Source organism: Balaenoptera ricei, chromosome 16 (assembly GCF_028023285.1).
Source record: "Balaenoptera ricei isolate mBalRic1 chromosome 16, mBalRic1.hap2, whole genome shotgun sequence".
In the NCBI taxonomy this organism is placed as follows: Eukaryota; Metazoa; Chordata; class Mammalia; order Artiodactyla; family Balaenopteridae; genus Balaenoptera; species Balaenoptera ricei.
This window is the reverse complement of record NC_082654.1, coordinates 116464473-116481328: the sequence shown is the minus strand read 5'-3', so window position 1 is coordinate 116481328 and position 16856 is coordinate 116464473. Positions and strand designations below refer to the sequence as shown.

The window sequence follows — 16856 nt, the reverse complement described above, 5'->3', positions numbered from 1 at the left end:
TTAATTATAACATAAAGGTTAAAGGGAAAAAAGCAGTAAAAAAAAAAAAAAGAAAGAAAGAAACCTATAGCTACTCAATTTGGTAACAAACTCGCAACATAAAAAGGGATAACTTGCAACAACAAAAACATAAAGGAAAGAACAGAACCCCTAGATGTAAATGAAGATAAGATGTTATCTCAGCATAAAAAGGACTATTTTAGCTTTGAGACATTTCGTACAAATCTCACAATAATAAATCTAGAGCAGAGACATGAAAAAGAGAAAACTGAGAAGAACATTATAAAAAACTGCCAAACTAAAATGGTAGACAGAAACACAAGGAAAAAGAAAAAAAGGAGAAATAGAGCAACCAGAAAACAAAAGATAAAATGGCAGTACTAAGTTCTTATTTATCAATAATCACCCTAAATGTAAATTGATTGAATTCACCAATACAAAGAGACAAGTGACTGGGTGGATTAAAAACAACACCAAACCATATGCGGCCCCCAGGAGAATCATCTCGGCTCTAAAGACAAACATAGGCACAAAGTAGAGGGATGAAAGATGATACTCCAACCAAATGGCAGCCAAAAGAAAGAGAGCAGAGTCATACTCATATCAGATAAAACAGACTGCAAGCCAAAAAGGGCAACAAGAGACAAAACTGTACATTATATAATAAAAAAAGGGTGACAATCCATCAAAAAGACATAACAGTTAATATATATGAACCTAACTTAGGAGCACCAAAATATATAGAGCAATCATTTACAGATCTAAAGGGGGAAACTGTCAGCAATGCAATAATGGCAGGGAACTTTGATACTCCACTTACATCAAGGGATAGATCATACAGACAGAAAGTTAACAAGGAAACATCAGCCTTAGATAAAACATTAGACCAAATGGACTTAACAGATTTAAACAGAATAGTCCATCCAAATGCAGCAGAATACATTCTTCTCAAGTGCATATTCTCAAGGATAGACCATATGTTGGGACACAAAACAATTCTTAATAAATTTAGAAGACTGAAATCATATCAAGCATCTTTTCTGGTCACAGTGGTATGAAACTAGAAATCAACTATAAGAAGAAACCTAGAAAAATCACAAATGTGTGGAGACTAAACAATATGCTACTAACAAATATTGGGCCAATTAAGAAACCAAAGGAAAAATCAAAAAATGCCTGAAGGCAAATGAAAATACCAAAATCTATGGGATGCAGCAAAAGAGGAAGCAAGAAAAAAGTTTACTGCAATACAGGCCCACCTCAAAAAACAAACAAAAATATCACAAATAAACAATCTAATCTTACACCTGAAAGAACTAGAAAAAAACAAAGCCCAGAATTAGTAGAAGGATAGAAATAATAAATATCAGAGAAGAAATAAATGAAATAGAGACTAAAAAGACAATAGAAAAGATCAATGAAACTAAAAGCTGGTTCTTTGAAAAGGTAAACAAAATTAACGAACCTTTAGCTACACTAAGAAAAAAAGAGACTCTGATAAAGAAAATCAGAAACAAAGGAGGAGAAATTACAATAGATACCCCATAAACACAAAGGATTATAAGAGAATACTATGAACAGCTATATGCCAACAAACTGGACAACCTAGAAGAAATGGATAAATTCTTAGAACCATACCACCTTCCAAGACCAAATCATGAAGGAAAGGAAAATCTGAATAAACCAATCACCAGTAAGGAGATTAAAACAGTAATCAAAAACCTCCCCAAAAACAAAAGTCCAGGACCAGACAGCTTCACAGGTGAATGCTATCAAACATTCATACGAGATTTAATACCTGTCCTTCTCAAACTCTTCCAAAAAATTGAAGAGAAGGGAATGCTTCCTAACTCATTTTACATGATGCCAAAAGCAGACAAAGACAACACACAAAAAAGAAAATTAGAGGCCAATCAATATCTCTGATGAATATAGATGTAAAAATCCTCAACAAAATGACAACAAACCAAATACAACAATACATTAAAAGGATCATACATGATGATCAAGTGGGATTTACTCCAGTGATGCAAGGATGTTTCAGCATCTGCAAATCATTCAACATGATATACCACATTAACAAAATAAAGGATAAAAATAATATGATCATCCAAATACATGCATATAAAGCATTCAACAAGATTCAATACCCATTTACGTTTAAAAAACTCAATAAAATGGGTATAAAAGGAACATATCTCAACATGTATATATGCCATATATGCCAAACCTACAGCTAACATCAAACTCACTGGTGAAAAACTAAAAGTTATATCAAGAACAAGACACAGATGCCCACTCTCGTCACTCTTATTCAGCAAAGTATTGGAAGTCCTAGCCAGAGCAATTAGGCAATAAAAAGAAATAAAAGGCATTTAAATTGAAAAGGAAGAAGTAAAACTGGCACTATTTGTGGATGACAAGATTTTATACATAGAAAACCATAAAGACTCTACAAAAAAACTACTAGAAACAATACACAAATACAGTAAAGTTGCTGGGTACAAAAATCAATACACAAAAATCTGTTGCATTTCTGTATGTTAACAATGAACTAGGAGAAAGACAAATTGAGAAAACAATCCCATTTACAATCACAACAAAAAGAATAAAATACCTCAGAATAAATTTAACCAAGGAGGTGAAAGACCTGTACACTGAAAACTGTAAGACATTGTTGAAAGAAATTGAAGACAATACAAGGAAATGGAAAGATAGTCCATGCTCATTGGATTGGAAAAATTAACATTGTTAAAATGTCTGTATTACCCAAAGTATAATCTACAGACTCAACGCAATCTCAACATTTTTCACGCATCTAGGACAAACAATCCTAAAATTTTTATGGAGCCACAGAAAACCCCAAATTGCCAAAGCAATTCTGAGAAAACAGAACAAAGTTGGAGGTAGCACACTCCCTGATTTCAAATTATACTATCACAAAGCCATAGTAATCAAAACACCATGGTATTGGTGGAAAAACAAACACACAAATCAAGCAAGAACTGGGAACCCAGAAATAAACCAACACATATATTGACAATAAATTTATGACAAAGGAGCAAGGAACATACAATGGAGAAAGGAGAGCCTCTTCAATAAATGGTGTTGGAGAAACTGGGCAGCTACATGCAAAAGAATGAAACCAGACCTATCTTACACATACACAAAAATTAACTCAAAATGGATTAAAAACTTGAATGTAACACCTGAAACCATAAAAATCCTATAAGAAAACATAGGCGGGCTTCCCTGGTGGCGCAGTGGTTGAGAGTCTGCCTGCTAATGCAGGGGACATGGGTTCGAGCCCTGGTCTGGGAGGATCCCACGTGCCACGGAGCAACTAGGCCCGTGAGCCACAACTACTGAGCCTGCGCGTCTGGAGCCTGTGCTCCGCAACAAGAGAGGCCACGATAGTGAGAGGCCTGCGCGCCGCGATGAGGAGTGGCCCCCGCTTGCCACAACTGGAGAAAGCCCTCGCACAGAGACAAAGACCCAACACAGCCAAAAATAAATAAATTAATTAATTAATTAAAATGAATAATGCTTTAAAAAAAAAAAGAAAACATAGGCAGTATGCTGTTTGACATCAGTGTTAGGAATATCTTTCTTAGTATGTCTCCTCAGGCAAGGGAAACAAAGCAAAAATAAACAAATGAGACTACATCAAAAAGCTTCTACACAACAAAGGAAACCACCAAAAAATGAGAAGATGACCTACCAAATGGAAGAAAATATTTGCAAATCATATCCTCAATACGGGGTTAATATCCAAAATATATAAAGAACTCACACAATTCGACAACAACAACAAAAAAACCAGATTGAAAAATGGGCAGAGGATTTGAATAGACATTTTTCCAAAGACAATATACAGACGGCCAACAGGCACACGAAAAGATGTTCAACATCACTAATTATTAGGAAAATGCAAATCAAAACCACAATGATATATCACCTCATGCCCATTAGAATGGATAGTATCAAAATGGCAAGAAATAGCAAGTGTTGGAGAAGATGTGGAGAAAGGGAACCCTCACACACTGGTGGCGGAATATAAATTGGTAGCAGCCACTATGGAGAACAATACAGAGATTACTCAAAAATTTAAGAATAGAACTACCGTATGACCCAGCTTTTCCACTTCTAGGTATTTATCCAAAGAATATGAAACACTAATTCAAAAAGATAAATTCACCCCTATGTTCATGGTAGCATTATTTACAATAACCAAGATATAGAGACAACCTAAGTGCCCATGGACGGAAGAATGGATAAAGATGTGGTATTTATATGCAATGGAATACTACTCAGCCAGAAAAAAAGAAAACGTAGTTATCTCCGACAACATGGATGGAGCTTTGAGGGTATTATCCTAAGTGAAATAAGTCAGACAGAAAAAGACAAATACCGTAAGATTTCACTTATATATGGAACATAAAAGAACAAAAACAAAATAAACAAACCAATCTAAACCAAAAAACCACACAGATACAAAGAATAGGTTAGCGCTTACCAGAGCAGAAGGGGGCGGGGGGAATGGCGAAATGGCTACAGTGGGTCAACGGTACAGGGACAGAAAATTTAAACTTTTGATGGTGAGCACGCTGTAGCATACACAGAAGTCAAAACGTAATGTTGTACACATGAAACTTACATAAAGTTATACACCAATGTCACCTCAAAAAAAGGTTAGGATATTAAATTTTATACCCCAATTAATAAAAAGAATAGTCAGTCATGTAATCTACTCTGGGCCAAAGACAAGTGGGAGGAAGTGGTCTAATGGAAGCTTTTGAGAATGAAGCTTTCAGGCTTTTGTAAGAGAATTTCTGAAAAGGTTTTCTCTATCCCACTAGATGTGAACAAAGACAAATGGAGCCCGACTCCTACAGGCTGCCACCCGTGACCATGAGGAGGATCAGCTTCCGGATAAAGCCATCCATGTGGAAGGCAGAGCTGAGAGTCAGGGAACATCTGAGCTTTGGATGACATCATGAAGCTTCTTGATCAACCATTCCTGAAGCCCACTTACCTCTGCACTCTTCAGTAACGTAAGCCCACGCATGTCCATGTTGTCGGAGCCCACCTGTTACTTGAAACTGAAAGCATCCTATCGGATACACCTTCCAAACCAGGTCCTCCTTCAGACATCCATACTCGACTCTGTCTGTTCAAAACCTTATCCCGTCCCCTCCCCTCCAGCTCCTCCCTCCCCACTGCCCATCCCCCCACACTACCATAACCAAGAAGCTGCACAGACCTAGTGATTCTCTCTCCAAATCTGTGCCCAGAATCTAAGACAAGTTTCCATCCAGATCATCACCCCTCGTGAACACTTCCACGTTGGGTTTCACCACTGGTGGCAGCACTTCCGGCTTTTCCCCCTTCAAGTCATAGGCTCTGATAAGTCCCTCCCCTAATTCAACAGTCAGCCAGTGCTTATTCATTATCCCTTAAGTTAGGCACAAACTTCTTGGCCTAGCATTTAAGACTGTCCATAACCAGGCCTCAACCCACCTTTTTGGTTTTGCTTTTCCTCCGTTTCCTCTACTTCCATCAACACCTCTAGCCACTGTCCTATCCACACCTGATCCCTACAATTTTTTTCCTTGATTCAAACTGTTCTACAGTTTCATTGTCTCCTGCTGCTGATTTTCTACCCGTTGTTCAAGGCGAAACATAAAAGCAACTTCAAGATCCCCTCAATCAGATGTAATCTTTCCCTCCTCAGAGCTGCTATATTGTCTCTCTTAAGCCAGTTATGTGACATTACTATTTTTAAAAATGGTTCAATCTCCTTTTTATAATATACAATCCTTACGGCAAAGTTTGTTTTACTTATACTGAACTTGCCAGGTCCTATAAGACCTAATCATTGGGAAAACCAGAAACAGCTACCCTCTTGACAAGTCACAGACAGGATACCTGGGAATTTCATTCCAAGAGAGCCGTAAGCTTCGAGGAGATCAATATACTGTCCTCTGAGGGACCCAAAGGTGGAGTCACTTTCTTTTCATAGGATCATACATCTAATCAAGAGTCCCTGATTCATATGTCTATAGGAGCCAGGAAAGGAACTATTAACAATGAAGGGGCATAGTGCATGCTTCTAATTCAAATATACATTCCACAAAAGAAAAAACTAGACAAATAAAAGTTATTCATTTCCCCAAAGAAATATACCTTCTCTCATTTTCTTGGAATTCACTGTCTGCCCCCTCACTCACATTTCCCCTAGACTGACAGACAGGGGTACAAGAATTATTTTATTGTATCATGAGAAAACCAATAGTACAACAAGGATAAATGGTAACTGACACTTGACCTCAGTGTCAGGGAAACAACAGGGAGTGGTAGAGGGTGTACCAAACAGGAGACCACCTGTCCTGCCCAAGGTGGTTGCTTGGTATCACCAGCTCCAACTAGCATATGCAGGAGCCGGCCCAAAACAGCCAGCCTTCCAGATTTTTCAAGAAAAGCTACCAAAACAGATTGGTTATGTAAAATCTCCTTAATTTTAAAATGTTGGCAGACACATCATTTATATCAAAACCACTGTCTGAATGAATATGATATGGCCTAAACTAAACACGCTGTATGCCAAATATAACCAGCAAGTGATCCATTCGTCTTCTGTTTACCTGAAATGGGTTCAAGGAAAAATATCAGGACTGTGGTAATACTCAAAAGAGTGAGTAAACAGTACCTCTACCAGAATCAGAAAAGCTGGTGCCCCAGGCATTTTATAACTAGCTGGGCTTTGATCTTAGGAAGAAGGAATGAACAGACAGCTTTATAGCCCAGCACCTGACTTTTGGTTGAGGGTATACGGTGGAGAGGCCTAGGGCTCAAAGCTGTTGGGAAACTGAGGCCAATTAACACAAAGTGATAGGCAAATCCCCTTGGCACGTGGTAGGATTTTTAAAACCACTAGACTTCCCTGAATTAATGTTGGAAATCATTCCTTCCAAGAACATGCCAGAAAAAGAAAGTGTTACCCCACTGAATTTATATGGCATGGCAGAAAATATCTGCTGTACTCCAAATGTATTTTTCTGCAAAAGTAATTTTAAATCTTTCTGATATAGGAAAATGTGTGGTGCCCATAAAAAGTTATGAGTAACATTCAAAGAATTTACACATTTCAAAAATGAATTTTACTGATTATGAAAATTTCCAAAGAAGCTTCTCTGGAGGCTTAAGCTCACTAATGATGTCACAAGGGAGACTTGGAAAGACAAACATGCAGATGGACCAGGATTTCATTAATCCTCAACAGTGCAGAATTGCACTTGGCAATATTTCAGAGGTCTTCATGTGATGCTCAGGATGCAAGTTTCAAAACAGTTTTTCTCCTGCAAATTTTTAGGTTCTTAACATCTAAGGAGAATCCAATTAAAAATCACTCAACTGTCCAAATTCTGGTTTCAAGAAATTAAGATTCTCTCCATACATCCTCAATCTCCAGCACCTAGTCACATCTGATAAAATGGTATAATAACTATCATAGTATGAAATGTCAACCAGTCGGCGAGGTATATTTTCGCCACTATGAGCTCATTCACGAAACAAGATGAGTGTGGAGCAAGATGCTCATCTGACGGGAAACAGTGATTGACGAAAACAGCCACGGCCACTGCTCGCAGGAGGCTGACAGTACAGTCAGGGAAACAAACAACCAGACAACCCTGCCCGATGTATAATTAGAAAGCGTAAGAATTTTCAAGAATGAAACCTAAAAGTTGCAGTGATACCATCTGATAGAGAGATGCCATGTAGTCTGTTAATCAGGGAAGGCAACCTTCAAAAAAGTGAGCCACAGTATGAAGCATGGTAACACACACCAAACCATGCCAAGGAGAGGGATCGGCTTTCATTCATTTACAGATATGTACTGCCTGCCAAATACGTGTCAGTCATTGTGTTAAACATTAGGTCTATGTCATAGGGAATAGAATTTAAACAGTCCCTGATAACATTTACAATCTACTGGGGAAAAGGAACAAATTTTTTTAAATAATAATAAAGTAAACCTACTGGGGGAAATGAAGAAAGAAGGGGAAGAAATCATTGTTTAACATGGGGGAGGGGTTAAAAAAGAACAGGATGGTCTGAATCAGAACAGTAAGAGGGTTTCTACTTAACACTGGCTGGGGCAATCTCTCTGGGTCTCTAAAGCGTCATTTAAGCCAAGTCCTGAAGGATGTCAAAATACATACAGAACATTGCAGGAGGGGAGTACCGTACAGCCCAAAAGCCCTGAAGCAGGAGGGAACTCAGTGTTAAAGGAACTGAAAGAAGACCAGACTGGAAGGAGAAAGTGGCAACACGTGAGGTGGAGAGGACAGTAAGGGCCAACTCATCAAAGCCCGGAAAGCCATGGTAAGGAGTTTAGATCTTATTCTAAGAGCACTAGGAAAGCAGTGAAGGGTTTTAAGACTTGGAGGAACATGACTCTATTTGTGTTTAAAAGAACACATTGAAGGGATCAGGACCGGGAGGAGAGAGATGAGTTAGGAGGACATCGCAGTTGTCAGGCAAGAGATGATGGGAGCGTGGTGAAGGTTAGGAAGGTAGAACGAAGAAAAGTGAATCAAATCAACATGTACTGAGGGTAGAACTCAGAAGCCTACTGACTGGTTTGATTGGGGTTGGGGCGGGGGGAAGGAAGTTATTAAGTTATCAGGCATGTCTCTGGTTTAAATAACTGGATGGCTGAGCTTGGAAGAAAGGAGAAGAACAAATGAGACTGAGAAAATAAAAGTTTTAGATAAGTTATATTTTTTTTAAAGTCTATGAGCTGTTGAAGTGGATTTCCATCCAAGTGGAAATATCAAGCTAAAGTTTTAAGAATCTAGTGACTGAAGGGAAAAAATCTGATCAAAAATATAAATTTGGAATTCTACAGACGATACTTAAGGTCATGGACACTGAGGGTCTCGCATAGGAAGGACACAAAGAAGAGATAAAGGTGCTCCCAATTTATTTTTATTTATTATTATTATTATTTTTTTTTTTTTGGCCATGCCACTCGGCTTGTGGGATGGGATCTTAGTTCCCCAACCAGGGACTGAACCTAGGCCCTCAGCAGTGAGAGCGTGGAGCCCTAACCACTGGACTGCCGGGGAATTCCCAAGGTGCTCCCAATTTAGATGCAAAACCAGCCTTGAGAATTCAAAGGGACAAAGTAGAAAGGTAGTTGTAAGGAACTGGGGGTGGGGAAAATGGCTAGTTATTGTTTAATGGTTACAGAGTTTCACTTTGGGAAGCTGAAAAAGTGCTACATGTGGATAGTGACCGATGGTTGCACAACGATGTGACTATACTTAATGCCACTTAAAACTGGTGAAATTTTTATGGTAAATTTTATGCTTTGTATCTATTACTACAATTAAAAAACAAAAAAAACAGAAAAACTAAACCTTGAGAAATTCCAGCATTCACGCATTGGGTAGAATAGGAGATGCTGAAAAAATAAGAGGATAATGAGTTTCCAGAAGGATGGCAGACGATGAAGTCACAGAAGATGAATGAAAAGCTCAAGACTGATCCACATACAGGGAAAGTCCTTCAAGGGAAAAAGAACTGAAAGCTACTGAGAAATGACATCAGATAAGACTTGTAAGTATTCCTTATATTCTTGAAACACCGAGATCACAGGTAACCTTGACACAACCAACTAGGGTGAGCACAGGAGTTGGGGTGAGTTGAGAAGAGAAGGGGCTTTGAAGAAGTAGAATATCATTAATAGACAACTCTTTCAAGTTTTGTTTCTAAAAAGCAGCAGAAAAACACGACAGTGGCTGGAGAGGAATGTGGGGGTCTAGGGAGGTATGGCAACGGCAAATACCTACCCCAGTTGTCCACTTTCCCCAAATCAGAACCTCCGATTTTTCGGGGCCTTCCTTGAAAAATAGGTGTGGCCAGGTAACTCAGTTCTGCCCAGGGACATGTTAGCAGATTCTGAGAAATCTCATCATCCAATGAGTGGACGTCTTTTGTCCCTTCTTCCATTCTGCTGATTGGACTGTGATTTCTGAAGTTCCAACTTGGATTATGAAGATAAAAAGACCATTACCTAGGAGTGGGAAACTGTACAGGGAGAATCGATTTGGTTTACTGAGGTCTTGGGGGAGCGCTGGCACCACCCCAGATCTGCACTGTCCTGCTACACAATTCTTCCAGGAGACGTAATCCTCCAACTTATTTTAAAAACGATCATCATTTTGCTTTGCTTTGATTTTCTACCGCCACAGACAATTCTAATCCCAACTGATACAGGCAGTTTTTGTCTGTCTTTAAAATGGGAGACACCAGAACAGAACTGTGGGTCAATGGGAATGATCCGATTAGAGAGACTGAGCCAAGACAGAGGAGGATACAGCCTAAGGCGCGAAGCATGTGCAACGTGCAAACCCAGTGTGGTTAGAAAGGTGAGAACCAGCGAAGAGACAAGAGTCAAATCCTGCAGAGCCTTGCCAACTATGGTAAGGATTTTACTTTTTTTATCCTAAGAGCAATGGGAAACAACCAGACATTTTTCAATAGGTAAGTAACATGATCTAATGTGTGCTTTTTCAAAGATCCCTGACAGTAGTTTGGAGAAAGTAATAGAGGGAGAGCCAAGAGAGGTGGCAAGAAAACTAGTTAGGTTACTTTGGCAATCCAGATGAAAATGGTGATGGCTTCCAACAGGATCGTGATTCAGCACTATGGCAAAGTGAGTAAATGTGAAGAAGACAGTACTGGCAGGACTTTGTATATGATGACGTGTGAGAGCTCAGGGACACGAAGCAGTCAAGGTTATGACTTGGACAGCACTTTGAAGGGTGGTGCCATTCACTGACACAGGGACTTGGGGAGAAGACACAGTTGGGTAACCTCAATTTTGAATACACTAACTTTTAAGCTCCTGACTTAATCAGATGGAAATACCCAGTAAGTAAATGGCTTGTTCTCAGCAGCTTTACTCATAATAGCCAAAAATGGGAAACAGTCAGGAAATAGATAAACCTTGGTGGGTTTCATACGATGTAATACAACTTATTAATAAAAAGGAATGAATTACTGATATACGTAACAATACAGATGAAACCCCAAAACATTATGCTAAGTGAAAGAAGTCTTATACCACAGAGTACATACTATATGTTTCAAGATATGTTCTAGAACAAAAAATACTAATCTTTGATTTAAAAAAAAGCTCAGAAGAGTGGTTTCCAGAACGGCTGGGGTGTGATATTCAAGTGGGCTGAGGGGAAGGGGTAGGAGGAAACTTTTTCAAGTCACGGTTTATATCTTCATAAGAGTTTGGGTTACACGGATTTATATTATACATCTGTCAAAACACAGTGAATGCTACATTTATTTTAAATTTAAAAGCAACAAAATACCATGAACAAATACTGAATGCCAGTTATTGGTATGCATGTGCTGTCTGCACATCAGTCTGAAATGCAGCAAAAAGATGGATTCATGAATAAATAGAAGGCTGGATAGATGATCCATGTGTGATGAAGCAAATATTTAAAAACTGTAGAATGTAAGTAGTGGGTATATGGTATTCCCTGCATAATCCTTTCAACATTTTTGTATTTTTATAATACAACGGTAGAAAAGCCTTAAGTAACCAAACAATGCATTTCTATAAAAGCATTAACTAAAATTTTACAATAATATAGACAAATGTACTCTTCCTTACTTTCCTTCACATCTTCACTTTTATTGTGAATCCATGAATGTTGACTACTAAGGAATTTGTAACCAATTCAATCACCAAGAAAATTAATATTTTATGCCATATGAAATCATTATCAAGGGCCCAAAATATGGACTTCGCAGAAAAAGGGTTAAGCAGAACTACTGTAATGCATTTTAAGCAATGAAGCCATGATAATTCAAGAAAAAAACTGGGAAAGTTCCAGCTAATACAGGGAAAATAATGGTCATTCTGAATTATGTAACATTTTAATGGATACTATTTTCTTCCTTTTTTTTTTTTTTTTAATTTTTGGCTGTGCTGGGTCTTTGTTGCTGCGCAGGCTTTCTCTAGTTGCGGCGAGCGGGGGCTACTCTTTGTTGCGGTGCGCGGGCTTCTCACTGTGGCTTCTGTTGCGGAACACTGTGGCTTCTGTTGCGGAACACGGGCTCTAGGCACGCGGTCTTCAGCAGTTGTGGCACGTGGGCTCAGTAGTTGTGGCTCATGGGCTCCGGAGCGCAGGCTCAAAAGTTGTGGCACAGGGGCTTAGTTGCTCTGCAGCATGTGGGATCTTCCCGGACCAGGGCTCGAGCCCATGTCCCCTGCACTGGCAGGCAGATTCCCAACCACTGTGCCACCAAGGAAGTTCCTGGATACTGTTTTCTTATTTTCATACATTGGTAGGTCTTTAGGACCTATTTAAGAAGTAGGTAACTAACACTGGCATACCAAATGTCACACTGTGTTACTCATTAATGTTTTTTTTTTTACTGTTTCCCTAGGAATACTGCTTATATCCTTAATTTCCACTACCAAACACAAGTGTTTTACTTAAGGAAAATTCCTAGGTCATTCTTTGCAAAAAGTAGTAACTATAACGTTATTAAAGGCTTAGTTAAATTTTACTAAAAATATACCTTCCAAAAAAAAAAAAAAAAGTCGAATTGTCCCCTTTTTTTCCCCCCTGCAAAAGGGTTGACAGGAGATGATTCAACAAAAGAAGTCCAGGAACTTCATCATTAATCATTAGAGAAATGCAAATCAAAACTACAATGAGATATCATCTCACACCAGTCAGAATGGCCATCATCAAAAAATCTAGAAACAATAAATGCTGGATAGGGTGTGGAGGAAAGGGAACACTCTTGCACTGTTGGTGGGAATGTAAATTGATACAGCCACTATGGAGAACAGTATGGAGGTTCCTTAAAAAACTACAAATAGAACTACCATACGATCCAGCAATCCCACTACTGGGCATATACCCTGAGAAAACCATAGTTCAAAAAGAGTCATGTACCAAAATGTTCATTGCAGCTCTATTTACAATAGCCAGGACATGGAAGCAACCTAAATGTCCATCGACAGATGAATGGATAAAGATGTGGCACATATATACAATGGAATATTACTCAGCCATAAAAAGAAATGAAATGGAGGTATTTGTAATGAGGTGGATGGAGTTAGAGTCTGTCATACAGAGTGAAGTAAGTCAGAAAGAGAAAAACAAATACGGTATGCTAACACATATATACGGAATCTAAGGGAAAAAAAAAAAAAGGCCATGAAGAACCTAGTGGCAAGACGGGAATAAAGACACAGACCTACTAGAGAATGGACTTGAGGATATGGGGAGGGAGTGGGGTGAGATGTGACAGAGTGAGAGAGTGTCATGGACATATATACACTACCAAATGTAAAATAGATAGCTAGTGGGAAGCAGTCGCATAGCACAGGGAGATCAGCTTGGTGCTTTGTGACCACCTAGAGGGGTGGGATGGGGAGGGTGGGAGGGAAGGAGATGCAAGAGGGAAGAGATATGGGAACATATTGTATATGTATAACTGATTAACTTTGTTATAAAGCAGAAGCTAACACACCATTGTAAGGCAATTATACTTCAATAAAGATGTTTAAAAAAAAAAAAAGAAGTCCAGGAACTTGATTCCTGAGGAGCCAGATAGAGCTCCAGGGCTGGCTGAGGGGAGCCGATGGCATGCAGGGGCAAAGACGTGACTTCTGGAGAGCGCAGAGGACGATCCAGGCCTGGTCTGAAACCGCATAGAAGGACTGGGTTAAAAACAAGGTGGCTGCCAGGGCTGGGGGCTGGGATCTGGACAGGCATGAGCGCCTGACCAGTTTCCAGAGGCAAGAGAAGCTCCAGACTAGGGCTGGCACGTGGACACCTGCTGAGGTGTTCCAGAAGACAATGACCATGATGATGCAAGAGGCCGAGAAGAGCAGGGAGAGGTGAAAGAGAAGGGTACCCGTCATGTGTCTCAACAGCACCCACACGCCCACCAAGTGCTGCTTCTGAGTCTCACATTTCTACTGGCCCTTGTTGATGCAGGACATCCACTTAACTCTGCCTCTCCGGTACCCGGCACCTTCCCTACCAACTCCACTGGCTCCTTCAGGCCAGGCAGGCGAGCGGGGGTGAGACCTAGACCCTTATTTCCTTTCTGGGGTGCAATAGGGCAGCATTTTCTCGGGCCGGTGCAGTGCAGAAGCAGAAAATAGAGCTACCGAGGCATGGGTGGGGGCCAGGTACAGCAAGTAGGTGATGAACGTGGTCTCCGGCAGGCTGAGATAGACAGGACAAATCAGACATGGATGAGGGGGTGCCAGTGGCCAGGAATAAGTCATACATCGTGAGCAGAAAGGTGGTGTAGCCCAGGAGAAGTGTCATCATCTTTCTGCCAACAGGAGGAAGCTGAAGGCACTGATGACAAACAGAAAACCACCAGGCGCCAGAAGGTTCATCATGCAGAGGCTGGACCTGTGCCTGATGGCCACCTGTTCAGATGAAAGGGCCGAAGAGGAGTGTGAAGTTCTGTTCATCAAAGGGGAAACAGAAGATGTCCAGGTTACAGATGGGGACCTCTCACAGTGGCTTCTCGTATTTGATGGACCTTCACTGTTGACATAAACCATGAGACCTGTAGGTACCTGATCCACACCCATGAACTCCTCAACGAAGGTAATCTAGAAGCCACAGGCTCTCAGTTGCCATGCTGAGCTTCCTGATGCCCTCATATTCCTCTGGGTTCCACCTGATGAATGGATTGTATGAGATCATATTTAGTCACAGGAACGACGTCATCCGTTGAAGCTGTGCATCCACTTCCAGGATGGTGGACAGGGTGAAGGAGATGTGGACACGAGTGGGATGCTGTAGCTGATGGCCGGATGGAAGCCCTTCTGTCAAACAACAGGATCTACACCGCGCTGGTCAGAGCCTGAGTGACTGACAGTCAAAGTGTTTCCTTTCTCTTGAAGCAGCAGGTAGAGAAGGAGGCAGAGGAAAAATCCTTCCCGTGGAGCCAACCTCTTTCCATCTTCCTCTCCTAGGCTCTTCTCTGGAGACTTAGTGATGATGTTGACTTTAACAGACCACAGGCCACACCTTGAGCCCTAGCTCAAATTATCCTTTTAATTAAAACTTTTAATCAAACTGTATTTTCAAAACCAACAACAAATTAAAACACTCAATATCAACTCTCATTCATGTATTCAACCAATCCTTACAGAAAGCTTCTTATGTGGCAAGCACTACTGTCAATACTATATATGAAAAGAGTTTTCATTTACTAGCATAAGTATTTTAATTACATACTCACTGCTTGGGAAACTATAATTTATTGCTCATTTTCAGCAGGGAAGTTTTTAACATATAGTCTGGGGAATATTATAAGACAAGTAGCTTTCCTTACTGTACATGCTATCAGCTTGGACCTTTCCTGTACAAAACTTTTGATAATCCTTTTAAACTCCGAAAGAAAGGTTTATTAATCCCTCAAGAAAACATCTAGCCACTATCTCTTCTTAGAGCCCCATTGTTAAAGTAAAGGAAAAAGAAATAGCTAAGTGACCACAAGGCTGGTCCCAAGTCCTCAGTTTGTAAATTCTTCTCTGGTCTGATCAGGAAAAATACTGAACTAGTTACACCCCCCAGTTTTAGAGAGGGAAGAGAAATCTTATTTTACAAGTTGATGGGTCCTGGTTTGCATACTGAAACTGGCCCAAAGCAAAGTGCTTTCAATAAATGGGGTAAACAAACACCAGGACTCAATGTCATCAATAAAACTCAGTTTTCCCAAACAAGAGAATGTCGAGTTACACACGCCAGCCATTTAAACTGATGCAATGCTTGGAATGCGTGTTCATTAAAAGGGCAAATGAAGTCATGTAAAGCTCAAATGTGGCTACTGGGGTACAGGCTGTTGTGCTAAAGGAAAATGTCAAGATTGTTTGCGACGGGGGTCAGACCTAAAGGTGAGACTCAGAGCGCTGTGAATTCATCTGGAAAAACACTGAGCAGAAAGTTGAAGTGTGAAACTTTATCGATATCTTCCCTTTCTTTGATAAGGACATTCGGTGAAGATCAGAAGCCCACAACAAGACGACTTCACAGAAGAAAACGCAAGGAAAAGTCGTTACAACAGCTTTTTGTATAAATTGGTGTACCTGACCCAAGGCAATAATATGCACTGACTGAAATCAGAGCATCTAAAGATGATATAAAACTCCATTTTCTCAAGCTAAAATGATTCAGGCAATCTTCCAAAAGAAGTTTTACTTCCAGTCTGCACCCTGTGCATTTTGTTAAAAAGTGGAAGACCATAAAATATTTAATTCTGTGCTTACTGCCAATTTTCTACTTATTACGTTCACACCAAAAAGTAATTTACAGTAAGTCAAGATGAGACAAAGGAAGAAAACATTGATGGAGCACCTGGTATACATCAGCACTTCATAAACACACACACGAGCTCCACCTCAGCCATGTAACCTTATAAAGCAGGCGTGATCCCCTTTAACACTTGAAGAGGAAGTTTAGGGAGATTAAAAAGCCTGCTTGGATCACGTAGCTGTGAGTCAGGAGTATCCTTCGCTCCTGGTTTTGTCGTTAACTAGCTATAAATCCTATATATTTATAAGTCACCTCTTTGACACTCTCCTCTCTCATATGCAAAATAAAAAGACTCAGCTAAACATTTCCATTACGTTAAAAGGTGAATTTGGTTTCTGAGGGACTGACGCTGGGTGCCCAGCCTTCTTTCTCCCCCCACCCCCCTCCACCTCTACCCTGCCTTCCGTGCCTTGGTCCCATTTCACTCTTCTTCACCCATTCCACAAGAAGGCAGTAAAAGGA

The 16856-nt window shown here is 40.1% G+C and overlaps 1 protein-coding gene and 1 pseudogene across 3 annotated transcripts in view; both read right to left on the bottom strand.

Moving 5' to 3' along the window:
- The window catches only part of BICC1 (BicC family RNA binding protein 1), a 300346-nt gene that overhangs the window by 141033 nt on the left and 142457 nt on the right, over window positions 1-16856 (bottom strand). The window lies entirely within an intron of this gene.
- On the bottom strand, window positions 5298-15039 carry LOC132351026 (5-hydroxytryptamine receptor 3C-like; annotated as a pseudogene).